Source organism: Petromyzon marinus, chromosome 7 (assembly GCF_048934315.1).
Source record: "Petromyzon marinus isolate PM22_M1 ecotype Great Lakes invasive population chromosome 7, UKy_Petmar_22M1.pri1.0, whole genome shotgun sequence".
In the NCBI taxonomy this organism is placed as follows: domain Eukaryota; kingdom Metazoa; phylum Chordata; class Hyperoartia; order Petromyzontiformes; family Petromyzontidae; genus Petromyzon; species Petromyzon marinus.
Window position 1 is genome coordinate 1,767,352 of NC_133673.1, and position 16,421 is coordinate 1,783,772.

General features: G+C 42.0%; 1 long non-coding RNA gene across 1 annotated transcript; it reads right to left on the reverse strand.

Moving 5' to 3' along the window:
* Positions 1-342: 342 nt before the first annotated feature.
* LOC116939827 (uncharacterized) lies at positions 343-13,794 on the reverse strand. The gene is made up of 3 exons (XR_012941134.1): positions 13,606-13,794; positions 5,611-5,690; positions 343-3,738 (listed from the first exon to the last, which is right to left on the reverse strand). It is a non-coding gene; the product is annotated as an uncharacterized LOC116939827 (long non-coding RNA).
* Between the last annotated feature and the right edge of the window lie 2,627 nt (positions 13,795-16,421).

The window sequence follows — 16,421 nt, forward strand, 5'->3', positions numbered from 1 at the left end:
CTTCATCGAGTACCCTTTCTGCCATACGAATCAAAGCTCGTCTGCTTTTTAGCTTTACCAGTCTCATCATCATGGAAACACTTCAAATATCTGCATGTTTTCATGAACTGGGCTCTTTGCAGCTGATTCAAAGCAGTACTGGCCTTGTCCTGCAGCTGTTCCAGTGCCATGATGTGAAGACCGTTCCGATCCTTGCAAGACTGTCTTTACATATGCTGCCTGTACAATTGTTTGGTCCGTCTCGTTGGAAGAGTTGATCCCCGTCTGTGAACTCTGGGAAACTTTCCTGTCTGGCTCAACAAAATATGTTGCACACTCGAAATGAAGGACGTGGGCAGGTGCTCCAAATCGAGAGCAAACACATTTATTGTGGTCAATCTGTAAAATGCAACAGCACTTGTGTCACACAGCAATCCGCAACCGAGTCGCCATTAACCACGTGACTGGTGTACAAGTCTCGTTCATCAATAACAGTTTCTCTTAAACCAAATTCTACTGCTGATAAACCATCTTTGTCTTTGACAATGACCCTTGCACTTCACTATTCAAATATCACTTTAATCCTAAGCTGTATGTCTATCTATACCATCCACTTATATCGGTATCTTACACCCATTATCTGTTTTGTATGTGTACAGTATACATACTGTACTTGTCACCATTGTACAACTTACTACTATGTGTTCTATTCTCAATAGCATTGCAAGTAGTCTTACTCTGGGTGCATGGGCATGGTTATAGAATAAACAGTATTAGGGTTTAGTGAATTACAAGTATTAACTGCAGTACATCATCCTTTACAGTGCACAGTGCTAAAACCCCTCCTATTGAATATATTACAAACTAACATTTCAAAGCCAAGCTTGAAGTCGAGAACAAGTCTCGAACATTTCTATTTTGATCAAAAGCAACCTTTAGGTCCTTTGCCTGTAGAATGCAACAGCACGTGTGTCACACACAGCAATTCTCAACCGAGTAGCCATTAACCACGTGACTGGTGTACAAGTCCGGTTAATCAATAACCCTGCCAGACATCCACAGGCCCAAGTCAGTTATCGCATGCTGGTGTCCACACGTGCATTCATGTACTGCACAGCACATAAGGACTTTCACAAAACCACACTTTACTCCCTTGCTGCACGATTAAATAATTAAAAGAGTGGTCCATTCCTCATGTGCCACACTTATATGTGAGTTCAATGTGGCAAGGTGACGTTCCGTCTTAACTTTTGCTTAAACATCCCCTTCTTGACAGGATGCCCGTGGAATGCTGTGAGGCTGTCTCGGGATATTCCTCCTCTGCAACATGTCTTCAGCTTCCGTCACCCAGGCATAGTAGGAGGCACTAAGTTTCTGTGGATTAGTCCATTTTAAGAACTTGCAATGTCCTCAGACCACTTGCCAACAACAAGTCGTAAAATCCGATGACATTTTCTGCCCAGAAACAAGCCTTTACTCGTCTAAAATAAGATCTTACACATATTTTATAATTTTACCTCAACATTTTACACATTTCATCACACTGTACACGATGGGGTACTGATGCAAATTTAAATTAAGACTGTTTCCATAATTTATAGAATCGTATTTCATTTGCATATGAGCTGTTATCATTTAGAATATATTTAGAAACAGTGGAACCCTTCAAAACATCAAAATGTATGATGCATAAACGAATTTGAAGTATAAGTAAAAGCAAGTGGATGGCACGTTACCTATATACTATATTGTACAAATAAACATGCGGTACTGTAAAATGACACAGATAGGGTATAGAGATGTTATTGGCATACATGGAGACAGAGTTAACCATCTCAGATTGTGCTGCTTTTTGAACCATTGGGAGGTCATCCATTGTTGTTTGCTCGCCACACTGATGGCATTGGTCAAAGCGAAACACTTAAAATTCAACAAGGCTGTGATAGACATGCTGCACATGTGTGGAACTCATGATGTTCTCCACATCTTCATAATTAATGTACTGTGAAGGTATACATTCATGTTCAACAACCTCTAGCGTGTGTGTGGATATCCACACACAAAACGAATTCCTCTTCATCTTTAACTTCATGACAAGCTTTGCTGCATAAGTCGTGTTACCTGCCCATCACGTCACACCGCTTATCCTCCCCGCACAACGGTCGAGTGAGTACCTGGTAATCCGAAGGGTTGCGAGTTCTAATCCGAGTTGGGAAATTGACAGTGCCCATGAGCCCTCCACTAGGGTCAATTAAACAAGAGTACCACTTTGTTGGGAAATCGACAGTGATTGTCTTACTCATAGACTTGCCCCCACTTTAGGCATTTAGATTTTCCCCACGATCGCAGGGGCTGAGCACCACCTGAATGCCCATTTGAGCAGCAAATCCATTGATTGGACACCCTTAAAACAGTTCTCTTTCTCCTACTTGCGCTGTTTCTTCATATGTGTTTTCATGTTTATAAGTCTAACTATAAGCTTAGATCAGGACAGGATGGTGGCTCTGTTGGTGGTACCGAGATAAGTGGTGGAAATTCCAAATTCACATGGCAGGGACAAATGTTGGATCCATAGGACAACCACTTTTAACTTCAAAGTGGTTCTTATTTTGTTGCCTGTCAAGGTATGATGGGCCGAGTCAATATCCAAACAGAATTTGAATGAGACTATCGGTCTTACTATGTACCATAGTAACATCCAATCAAATTTTAAGCAGTCCTGAAGTGAAGTGTTTACATTCATTCTACACATGATTAGCGAAATACTTAACATGCAATTATAGGTTCTGTGCACAAATTTACTCGGTCAGTAAATTAGTGTAAGTAGTATTTTTTCAGAAGAGACACAATTCTTTGCATGATCCAAGCAGGCCATTACCTGGGTGTATGTGTCACCATTCACGAGGAGTGTCACTGCACGTAGTCCAGGGGGTATGGCAGGAAGGGAAAGAAGCACCAATGCTATCTCTACTTCACCGCTATTAACGGTGTTTTCACGAGCTTCATGGTTTACATCATTGTTAGCATGTATACCAAATATACCCCTCTTATCTGCAAAGTTATCATTATGCCCGACATTAACATTAGCATATTCGTTTAGGTCTTCATAAATATTGCCGCGAAGAAGCAAGCACGAACGGACAGCGCCGTCGTCATGTGTGTGGAAATCCGCACACACCTCCCGCAACCCTTGAAGCATAAGCACGTAACCACCACCACCATTTTCTTCCGATTTGGTGCAATCAGCGCCAACGGCTCCCTTCGTGTTGTAGGCACCGTCCTCTTCATTGGTGGGTTTGTCACTGAACATGCAGCGCGATATGTGAAGTGAATTCACATGCAGGGGGCACTCGCTGGCTAGGGCATGGGACATACGCACAACCAGGTCAGGTGAATCTTGCCAAAGCCACAGTGACAGACTTTCCATGGCTTCAGCAGCATCTGTAACGAGTTTGCTTATTTCCACGTGTGTCTCTTGGATGGATGTCTCATTATTAGCAGAGGCTGCGTGAGATTTGCAGACGCAGTTTGTCAGAGCGAAGTGGATATCGCAGTGTGCGGGTGGCAGTGACGCACAGATGCAATGAAAGGACGAAGAGGAAGTGTTTGGTGTTGACGATGCCGAGGATGATGTAGTTGACATTGGCAGTGGGTGTGGGGGTGACCACTGTTCCACAAACAAGATGTGCTTTGCCGTCGTAAAGTGTAGCGTTACGTGCACCGTAAATGCAAGCGCAAGAAGCCCACGTGGTGCCATAGCTGTTCACACATACACACACACCCCAAAAATCAGTTAAATTCCACAAGAATATCATTACAAAGGGTCTCAACATTTCAAAAATTATAATCTAATATTGCATTCAAAATAATTACAAACAAGTGCAAAAAACACATCTATTCATAATAAAGGTTTTTGGGTTAAATCGCATTATTTATAAATGTGTCGTAACCCTCCACCACCCGACACGGCCAATCAGCAAAAAAAAGTGTTACGTTGACAAAAGACAAATAGTTCACTACTTTAGCCCACCGGTGTGTTGAAGAGTGAATCCACAACATTTACAGTTTGAGTACGACGTTTCGCTGGTAATTACGGTTTTTAAAGTTTTATTCAGTATCTCAGCGGAGACAACAAAACAAAAAAAGCAAAAACCGAGGGGCCGCCCCCTTGCTCGCACCGTAAAGGCCCCACTCAGCCACCGACCCATCCTCTGGTCCGGAGTCACTGCCACAGCACTGGAGGGGCAGCCTCCCCTTCCAGCCACGCACACCTTCACCCCCGTTCCTAGATATTTTGCTTGGACATGGCCTAAACAGTAAAATAACACACAGCGTTTACAGAAAGCAAACGCATACTGATGCCTATCTGTATGCAGATTCGCATCATCATCCAGCTCAGAAATCCTCTCTTATCAAGACGCTCATACATCGGGCTAAAACAGTGTCAGATGGTGAAAGTCTAGCGAGAGAGATAAAACACGTTAAAGAAGCACTACGACAGAATGGCTACAATAATGCTCAAATTAACAGAGCACTGAATGCCAAATCACGATCGCAAAGCAACACGGCTGAAAGCGATCAGATTGTTAAAACAATAAAAATTCCATATATCTCAGGAGTAACTGACAAATTAGCCCGTGTTTTGCAAAAGCAAAACATTACAGTAAGATTTGGTACAGTACACAAAATTCAAAAACTAGTATCTAGCACTAAAGACGCATTACCTAAATTATCAACAGAATGTGTATATCGGATGAATTGTTTATGTGCCAGATGCTATATTGGACAGACGGGACGTAACATCAGCATAAGACTAAAAGAACATAAAAAAATATTAAATTATCTCAAACACAACTGTTGGCAGTGGCAGAACATGCTTGTCAACAAGGACACTCAATTGATTTTGATAACGTTGAAGTGTTGTGTAAAACTAATTATTTCTGGCAAAGACTAATTAGAGAATCCATTGAAATTGAGAGGAATAGAAATAACTTTAATCGCTCTGACAGCGTCAGGCTTAGTGCGGCTTGGAAGCGTATTATTAAATGATACATATTACAATTCCTTATAGAGGAAACACATACTAATTAACGGATTACTAACGTAGCCTATAATCACAGTAACACACATTACAACTAATTACTAATCTACAACTCATTACTAATCATAACCATTGACTGATTACCAATCGATTATATAATTACAATACCCCCCTCCGCCTCAAATCACTGCACCTGAAATGAGTTAAATGATGACGTCACCCTGCTGCTCTATTTAAGACCGGGAGCAAGCGAGGGCTTTACCATTCTGGCGAATTGCCCGATGAAGCTGGAGTAATTACCAGCAAAACGTCGTACTCAAACTGTAAATATTGTGGATTCACTCTTCAACACACCGGTGGGCTAAAGTAGTGAACTACTTGTCTTTTGTCAACGTGACACTTTTTTTTTGCTGATTGGCCATGTCGGGTGGTGGAGGGTTACGACACATTTATAAATAACGCGATCTAACCCAAAAACCTTTATTATGAATAATATTGGTCGCGAAAGCCTACGTGTTAAACACATCTATGTTGACATCAACAGCAATAAACAAAAATTGTGGAAAATTCAATCATGAATCTAATCTTACCAGACAGAAGGTATTGCACCGAGGGATTTTTATATTGGCAACGTAGTTTTTCTAATGGTGCATCGGATCCAATCCATTTTCTGTAAAAAAAAAAGATGGGATTTGGTAAACGAGTTTTTCAATGCAAGCATAAAACAAATCGATCAGAACCAACCGTTCATAAAAACAATTGACCAAAAACTGAAAAATGTCGACTCTTGAAACTTGACAGTATACAATAGTTTGTAGTATTAATTAAAACAATACTCATGTATTTAATTAAAAGTCACAATTTCCATTGTTTTCATCTGAGGTATTAAATCTTAGTTGTTACGGAATGTTAAGAATCGACTTTACTCGATCAGAGGCTCTGTCGGCTCTGTCGTGTCGATCGTGGGATTCGCGAAACGGTGCAGCATCAGCTGTGTGGTGTTCTTTTTCGTTTGTTGACGACGTGCGGCATTAATTTGCAGAAAAGACTTTGCATACAACAAACAAAGTAGCATTGCCGATGTGGAGACGCCTTGGAATTTTTAATCCGGCAGGAAAATAATCGGCATGTTTAACATCGAATCCGCAGGTATATGTCGCTTTCTGAGTGGTGTTAAAAAAAATGTTAGATATGTAATTCCCCAAATATTTGATCATTACCAATGTTATCGTACATTTTTAACGGCAAAAATAAATGTTAAAAATTTTATGGACAAAAGGGAGACTATGCACGGGTAGCAAAACATGATCCAAAGAAGGATCTGGAGGAGAGCTCATTCAGAGAGATGCTCACGACTGAATGCCAACAACAATATGACGTTGAAGGAGACATTATTGGTGTGGAGTGGTTGTATGGAAATAGCGCTTGTTGGTTAAATTTAGAAAAATCTAGACATTATTTGTAAATTGTTGTTATTCATTGGTTTAATAGTGAAGCTATTTTGTGTAAATTACGATTTTTGGTTATTGTAAATATTTGCGTTGCTTTTTTTTCAATATCTTTATACGTAGGTATTATAAAGTATATGATTAACATGCGAATAGGTTTTCCCTTTTTTCTGACAACAAAACAGGAGTTAAGATATTCTTAGTTTTTTCGGTAAAGTCACGTTGAAGAGAAACAACAAAATAACAAAATATATATAAAACAATAAAAAATTCTCACGACGTTTCGACCATAACTCAAACGGTCATCATCAGGTGTGTCGGTTTGCATAAATTTATGAGTTATGGTCGAAACGTCGTGAGAATTTTTTATTGTTTTATATATATTTTGTTATTTTGTTGTTTCTCTTCAACGTGACTTTACCGAAAAAACTAAGAATATGAATTACTGCAGTCACGAAAGCTTTAAATCAAAATTTAGGAGTTAAGATGTTAAAACACCAAACTGAAACCTTTTACAAGGAATCATGTCTGCATTAACCACAGTGCTTGTGGTCAGAATGCAACCAAAAAAATACTCTGATAATATATGCATTCAATTATGATTTGAAGCTTTTGTGACTGCAGGAATCCATACTTTTTGGTTCTTTCGGTGAAGTCACTTAGATAGAAAATTAATAGATCACACAAGTGTTTTGATGAGGGAATTCTTCTGGGCTGGATGGTGGGGAGTCAGGCTTTAGATAGGCATCCGTGTGGGTGGCTTTCCTGTTGACAGAATGTTCCAACGAGTCATCAGGTCTCTTCTCGATCAAAACAACCAGGAATGGCAACTTGCCATCCTTTTCCACTTCCATGGTGAATTTTATGGCTGGGTGTATGGAATTGATGTGGTTGAAGAATTGGTTTAGTGCTGGCTGGCCATGTGGCAAGATGACGAACGTGTCATCTACGTATCTCTTCCACAAGGAAGGACGTAGAGTGGATGTCTGGATGACATCTGTCTCAAATTTCTCCATGAAAACATTCGCTACCACTGGCGATAAGGGAACACCCATTGGGGTACCCTCCTCTTGTTTGTAGAATTTACCATTCCAGGCGAAGTAAGTATTGGTAAGGCAGTGCCTTACCAAAGTTGGCACATCAGAATTCAGTCCCTGTTGGACCAGTCTTTGATGATTGCAATGGTGTCAGGCACAGGTATCTTGGTGAACAGAGAGACTACATCGAAACTTACAAGCAAATCATTTGGAGACAGTGAGATGTCTTTGATTAGAGAAACCAAGTGAACTGAGTTAAGTACAGCTGAGGTGGTCTTGCCAGTGAATGGAAGCAGGGACTCAGACGGAAATCGTGCCAGTTTGTAGGTGGGTGAGTTAATGGTGGAGACGATGGGATGGAGCGGTGTACCTTCTTTGTGGATTTTTGGAAGGCCATAAAATATGGGTGGTCTAGCAGCAGAAGGTTTTAGAGAAAGCAGCTTGGTTGGTTCGATTAGAGAAGTCGAGTTAGTGATGACATTGTTGGTTTTCGTAACCAAGCGGTTGGTAGGATCTCTATTGATTTTGGTATAGCTACCATCCATAAGAAGGTCCTGAATTTTGTTGTTGTATGTGGTTTTATCCATGATGACAGTGGCATTGCCCTTGTCGGCTGAGAAGATGACAATATCATCTCTCTTTTTTAATTGAGCGAGTTCAAAACACATAGTGTGCTGATCTTTAAAGGTCTATTGAAAAATTTGGATACTGCTACTGATACTCCTGCTGTTATGGAGTAACTCATGCAGCCAGCTATGGCTGCACAGTTTGGTCGTACATGTTATGTATATCATTTATTGTTCAATTTGAACCACAGTTCCTATGATCGCTGTTACATTGTTTTTATAGCTTCATTTTGGTGATTTTGAAAACGTTTTGGGTTAGCCATGTTTGTTTGTTGTACAGAGTTAGCCTGATAACTTTAATCTAAATTGTCTTATGGTTGTTATTGTTTAACTTGCATCCAACTAGGATTTTTGCACACATCGTTTATATACGGTGTTTTTCTGGAAAACTTTGCTGTTTTTTCCTGAATTTTTCTGTTGCGTGCAGTCACTTTAAGATGTTTCTTGTTCATGTTTTTGTTTGTTGCGGTTGCACCCGAGTCAAGAACCGCATGGCTCACAGGGTTGTACCTAATAAATGAAATGAAACTGAAATCTCAGTGGGAACAGTGGCCAGCTTCTTGTGACTGCAGCACGTTGCACTCAGCCATTGCTTTGCTTGCAGGGATGGTGACGCACTTGCTCAAGCTGATGACCGGGTTTGGCCTCTTATTTGTACGCATTCAAGTACGAAGGGTAAAACGTGAACGTGGGGTTTTCTGACATTTCAGTTTTAATTAAACGCGATCGCAAATGTAGCAGTGTTATTGTTATTGTTCAATCACATATTTACACAAACAATACAATTTCACTTATTGAGGACTTTTGTACTGTTATTTACTTGTTTTGCTCATTTAGCTTTTTGGTTTTATTGCTGTTACAGTTAAGTTAATTATTTACCCATTGGATTGTTTCCAATAAAGCCAAAACGGATTAATTGAGCAGTTGCATAATATGCATTTCCTGGGCAAGACTGCGTATTTATGGGCTCTAAAACTAGTGGTGCCAAATGTCTGGTTTTGTCCTTGCTTTACAGTCTCAGGCCAATTACACCCAGCAGAGGATCTTACCTTTGCTCTAGGACAAATTCTCAGCGACTCCTATAAACCATGGGCCATATTACATGACACTACTATTATGTGTGAACCATAGCGACTCCGTTTATCCATGGGCACTGTGACCCACGACTCATATTATGTGTGCACCATAGGGGGGAACATTAAACATTGTCAGGTCAATTATACGTAGGACAAGGCATTACATTTGCTATCGGGCAAATTAGTCACGACTCCTATTATCCATGGACCCTACTATGCGCAACTACTACATAAGGTTTGAAAGAAGTTCAACATACATACATCTGTGGACCATAGCTATTACCCACCACTCAGCATTTCCCATTACTAATGACTCCTGTTATCTGGGGGAAACTGTAGGGTCTACACGAGCTCCTATTATCCGTGGCCCTCAGTTTCCAATTATCTGTATCTGACTTTATTCTCATCCTGCTTTGCATATTGGCTTCCTCCTGAAAATGTAACGTTTTGATGTGAAAATATCGACTTAATAATAATAATCTGCAATATTTCCGAAGAGTATTCTGGTGGATGTGGCTGGTTTTTCAGGGAACTCACTTGTAACTTTATAGTGGTTGAGTGCACTTTAGCAATCATTAATTGCAGAAATCCAATTGGAATTGATGATTGTAGACAAAGCATGATAACATGCTGTTTCATTTTATATCACTTCCTTCCTGCAAGTTATATTTCAAAACTCTGTATAATTGGAAATGCGCAGTTTGTGTATGGGAACCACAGGCAGCAGGGAATGCAGCCAGGACCGGCGCTACCAACAATTGCCCAAGCTCTGTGGTTCTATATGGGGATGTCTGGTCAACTCTATGACCGAGTAAGGGTCTGTGTGTGAGGAGACCGGAGCAACTGAAGAAAAACCACACATATGAAGGGGCTAACACTCAATCCCCGTGCAGGATTCCTGATTCGAAATTCATCCGCTTGCTCTGCTGAGATACCCTGGCAAGCCAGGAGATGGCCACTGCGGCGCCCTTGGGAGTTTCACGAATGTGTGATGTATGTGTAATGAGCAACTTCTGCGACATGTCGTGTAGAGGGTACTTCTTTTATTACTCACACTGGGCAAAACACAGGCCAACACTTATTCTAGCTCACATTGAGTACAACACTCGATATTAACGTCTCTACTGGCTACACACAGCCGATGACTTGGCGTGGTCCCATCGTCCTCACTCGGCTACACCGCTGGCTGGCGGCGTGACGATGACGGCGATGGAAACCACACAGGAGATCTTCCACATGGCCGGACGATGGAGAAAGATGTCGGCGAGCAGCGACGCAGCCTGGACCCAAGACCCCACACACGAGCCCTGAGCCCCGGGTCCACTCCCCCTTATATCCCCCCAGGCATGGCTAGGCCCCGCCTCCGGCGACACCCTCTCATGGAACCTTTCAGCAGATTCCCGGAGTGTCTCGTCTAGCCCCACCTGTTACCTTTGCCCCAGATACACCTCCTTCTCTGATTGGTTGGTACTTAACCATGCCTGTACCCGTGATTCTCTTTCCGGCCAGCAGATGTCACCCTGTCATTACATTTGTACCATATATTCTTTGAGTCTTCCGGTAAAGTTACGCAGATAGGTTTAAATAAAATAACAACCTATCTACGTGACTTTACCGAAAGACCCAAGGAATATGAATTCCTGCAGTCACGAAAGCTTTAAGTCAAGATTTATGTACTATATGTTTAACTTATTTCGCACCGTACGGCGCCAACCATGCTAATCGGAGGTGTGATCCACCAACCCTTGCTATCACAGTGCTGGATTACAAGGTAATTATATCAGGCTGTCGCTGTCTAAACACACAACATGAGAAATGTACATTGATATGTACCCCCAACTTGTAAGCATGTCTTCTTGCTGAAACGAGCGTGAAGTGGTGCCAATTTTCATTGGAGTCAGGAATGTAAAGTCTGCATTAAAACTAACTAATGATATTTTACCAGGTTAAGACCCACTGAGCTGTATAGCTCTTTTTCAGAAGCTCAAATAAGTGTTTTATCACGTGGAAATTTATTGCGACCAAATACTCTTCACGGATGTTTCTAAATGTGGAGAGAAAAAACTGGAGGACCCGGATAAAAATCCACATGACCACTGGGAGAGAGACATGTAAAGTCCAAATATACAGCAGGCGTCAGGGTTGGGATCGAACCCATGACCCCTGTATACTAGGCAAGGTAATTAACATCTCGCCACAATGGCGAGACCATACTGCGTAGCTGAGATGGAGGTGTTTGGCAGTTAACTTAAGCAGAAAGGAAGTGGCTACGTTGAGAGCTTTCATATTTTCACAATTTGAATGTTCGGCAGCAAGGCCGTTTGAGGGACAGGGCGTCTTCTGCAAGCTGCAATGAGCCGGAGGGGACAGTTTTATAAAAAAAAAAAACATCGCCGTTGGCTTCCCACACACCTAAATTTTTACCTCAGGTGGATGATAGTCCGAGTTGAACCCCCATTGTGACAATAACTTGCAACATTCCAATTGCTCGTTTAGGTGCTCAGACACAACACCGCGTTAGCTGCATACAACAGCCGCCATTCGCGACTTAGTGGCAGTGACGTCACCATATGGCTTGTGACAGGCTAGGTGTACTTTAACACGTAGGCTTTCGCGACCAATATTATTCATAATAAAGGTTTGTGGGTTAGATCGCGTTATTTATAAATGTGTCGTAACCCTCCACCACCCGACACGGCCAATCAGCAAAAAAGTGTCACGTTGACAAAAGACAAATAATTCACTACTTTAGCCCACCGGTGTGTTGAAGAGTGAATCCACAACATTTACAGTTTGAGTACGACGTTTCGCTGGTAATTACATCCAGCATCATCGGGCAATTCGCCATTCTGGATGTAATTACCAGCGAAACGTCGTACTCAAACTGTAAATGTTGTGGATTCACTCTTCAACACACTGGCGGGCTAAAGTAGTGAATTATTTGTCTTTTGTCAACGTGACACTTTTTTTGCTGATTGGCCGTGTCGGGTGGTGGAGGGTTACGACACATTGATAAATAACGCGATCTAACCCAAAAACCTTTATTATGAATAGGTGTACTTTGCAATAAACTCGCCGACAGGCTCATATTTACTTACAGCACATCGATGTATGAGCCAAGTCGTTTCATCGCCTTACATTTAGCTATGTCCATAATATCACGCAAGGACTTCACATTACATACTACTAGTTGCACACAATAATTCACTTTGCTTATGCACTTAATTCACTCTCTTTCCTGGCTTCTTGTACCTATACCGTTTCCAATAAAATGTTATATTCAAAATCTTATTTTCTCATTATATGTTCAAGACATCTAAACTAGCCTTTCTAGAATGCCTTATTAATTGCCTTGCTGTTGCACCTTGCTATCTAAAATACATTCATGTTACTCATCGTATTTGTGCATGAAGTTGTTTACATCCATAAAAATAAATACTTTTCTGTTGCTGCTAGTTTGCTTTGTATGGTCATTGTAATAGTCCATATATATGAGAACATACCACATGTGACACTTCAGTATTTTAATTATTGTTTGCATGATTAATTTCTGTTTCAATCTCGATCCTATTGTCTGAAATATATATTTTGCCAGTGCTCGTCTTTAGTTATCACGCCACCTAAACAGTTGAAATGCTCCACCCGTTCAATGTTGGTGGCACTGACTTGTACTTGACATGGGAGTGTGATGTTCTTCTCTGATACAACCTTTCAAATTGTTTTCCTTTCGCAGTTCATTGTTAATCGTTTCTTTCGACTTTCTATAATTTAACCCAGAATTTATTTTGCAATTATATGTCAAGATGCTGCACCTCCGGTTAGTACAGATGGCTACATACAGTACATACATTAATATAATTCAGGTATCATCAGGCGTATCTCGGGTGATTTATATTCTGAGCACCAACCTCTCCTGCATGTAGCTCCTCTATCTCTCTGAATCATTTCACGATGTAGCTCCTCTATCTCTCTGAATCATTTCACGATGTAGAGAACACGAGTCAGCTGATGATGCACATCCTTGTCTAAAGCCTCTCATTACGAACACAACACTTAACCTCTCCATTAACTCTAATGACTGCTGTTTCCCTCCAAAAATAAACTAATTATTACTCTAAGGTGTATTCCATATCGATGGACATTCCCGATCGCAATCATTTCTTATTCACGCCTCTCTTTATTGTCATCTTTCGTGCAGTCAATAAAATGTGAAATATGAAGATCTTTCTGAACCACTACTGCCCGTTCGCTCAACATTTATATTGTAAGACATTTTTACTTACGGCATACGATTATAAATGTGCAATTACAAGAAATCAAACTCGTACACATAAACGTATGTTATCGATAGAACCAGCAACGATGTGTCTTTTAGGCACGAATGTGGATGCTGTTTACCTTTACAAAGGAGTTAACTGCAAATGCGGTTTCAATTTCTTGATGACATGAACAGAGATCTCAATTAGGTTATTGTGGAGAATTGTATTAACACATGCAGTGTCGAGTTATCACTCAAACATCGGCTGTCGCTGTACTTTGGAATGCCTTAAAATCACATACCAGTCGCCTTTATATAAGGGAAGTGTTGTTGGTGTTGAGACTTCAAAATAACGCCTAGTCATACGGCCAGTTGCCTTGGCGTTCCAAAGTAAAAACACAGCATGCCACTTAATGCTGCAGTGCCTTCAAGAGTATCTGTGCAGGTGTATGCTTGAGTGCCACAGAGAGTTCTGGCGAGGTTGTTAACATCTCGCTACCGTGGCGCCGTAGTCACACATTTATCCACTTTATTGTGGTGACATGTATTAATACAAGCCATGCAGAGTATTTACTCAAAATTTGCGGTCTCTGTACTTTAAAATGTCTTAAAATCGTATACAAGTCACCGCGTTGTGAAGAAAGTGTCGTTTAAGTTGAGACTTCAAAGTAAATTTCGATTTAAAGCTTTCGTGACTGCAAGGATTCATCTTCTTTGGTTCTTTCGGTAAAGTCACGTAGAATGAGAATAAAATAAAATAAGACAATAAAATTATCACGACGTTTCGGCCACAACACAAGCGGCCTTCTTCAGGTGAAGAGACAGGTCTGTACGGAAGACAGAGCTCTGTCTCTTCACCTGAAGAAGGCCACTTGTGTTGTGGCTGAAACGTCGTGAACATTTTATTGTCTTATTTTATTTTATAATTTTATTCTCATTCTACGTGACTTTACCGAAAGAACCAAAGAAGACTTCAAAGTAAGTCATACAGCCAGTTGCCTTAGCGTTCCAAGTGAAACCACACAACAGCATGCCACTTAACGCTGCAGTGCCTTCAAGTGTATCTGTGCGGGTGCATGTTTGAGTGCCACTGTGAGGACACTGCGCACCGACTCCACAGAAGCCCGTGGCTGGCTGAGCTGCGCTCTCCAACCCCGTAGCCCTGGGCACTCAAAGCCCCTGGGTCGGCACACGCGCGAGCTTGCCAGCTGGTTGTACTGTAGCTCTAGCCTCTCGGTGCTTGCAGGAATCCCAGTGGGAACAGTGGCCAGCTTCTTGTGACTGCAGTGTTACACAGTCACTGCACACAGGCATGGTAAAACACTTGCTCAAGCTGATTACATGGTTTAGCATCTTTTTCAATATTCATCGGGTGGCATGTTAGCGCAATAGTAGAACACGTTTTCCTCGCAGAAAGAAGGGCCTGGCGTTCGTTTTCCAATGTGGGCACCTTTCTTTGTTACGTGTATAATCTCCCCTTGTTCATCAGCCCTTAACCAGTTCACAATATTGAACAATAATAAAAGACAAAGATCGAATTGTTCAACATGTGAAGGGCTCGGTGCCTATGAAGTCGACAATAATTGCAAAGTGAGTGGTGCAATCAGCGAAATAGGAGAAATAAAACTGTTGATTATACGGTGCCAGGGCCAGAATTAGCATCATGCTGATAAAAAATAAAGCGTGGGTGCTTTCACAGATTTAAAGCGAGGGCAAATTTGATAACATTAAATTAATTGGGGAAGCCACTAGTGCTGATGTGGAAGCAGCAGTTCGTGCATACCCTGACCGTTGGGCTGATACGATTCGCGAGGAGGTGGGGGGGGGTAAATAGGTGTTCAACGTGGATTAGACGGGGCATTTTTGGAAGAAGATTCCTGCTCATACTTACATCGCAAAAGAGGATTATTGTTATGCCAGAGTTTAAAGCTGCAAAAGACAGGTTAATCCTATTGTTTGGTGATAATTCAGCTGGCAGCTGCAAAATAAAGCCACTTTTGGTCGAGAACCATAGGGCCCCCTAGAGGGCATTTTAAAGGCATCACTTACTCTCATCTGGTAGTGGAATGCCACGCCGTGGGTGACTGGGGACATTTTCGAGGACTGGTTTTGGCATAATTTAGTTAACGAACTGGATAGGTTACTGTTCATCCAATTCGCTGGCCTTTAAGATATCACTCGCGTTGAATAATGCTCCTGGCCACGCTGCACACCTAAATAATTTTCATCCCAGTGTAGTGTCCTCTTCAGTGTGTGTGTGTAGCGCACAGTCGAAGACGAAGTAGTTGCAGGAGGCACTTTCTCTCTCTTTATTTCCGTTACATCAACTCTGGCCATTCTCACTCACACAAATCGCCTCCTCTCTCGAAGACGTTGTCATGCAGCCCGGCCTAGACACAACCCTGACCGCATTGGTCCAACGGCGTCGACCGAGACAGCAAACTATTGTCCGGCTGTGCAATTATCGGGTGAAGGCGGCAGCGACGTAGGTGGCGAAGATGACAGTGACAATGAGATGAGTCCACTCCCAGAACCGGCAGCCCAGAGCTCTCGCTCTCGACTGATTTTATTCCACTCGGCGTGGCCTGGCTCCACCCTGGCCGCGCCTCCCTTCCCGAACCCACTAGCGGGTTCCAGGGGCCTCCCAATGAGGTCTTCCGTGACCCTTGCCCCAGTTCCTCCGCCCTGCCGGCACACTCGTGTATATGCTCGACGTCATGTGCGCAAATTGTCCGCCGCAGTTGCCGCTGCTGGACAGCAGTAGGCGCTGTGTCACTACACCAGCATGAAGGTTGTCTTCCTGCCACCCAACGCAACATTCATACTGCAACATACAGATTAGGGGGTTATTGCCTCATTTAAAGCCGACCACATACGTAGGACATTTGGAGAGGCAAATAGACAAAACAGAAGGTGAGGATAGCAAACTTTAAGGATTTTTTGAAGGGTTTAAATA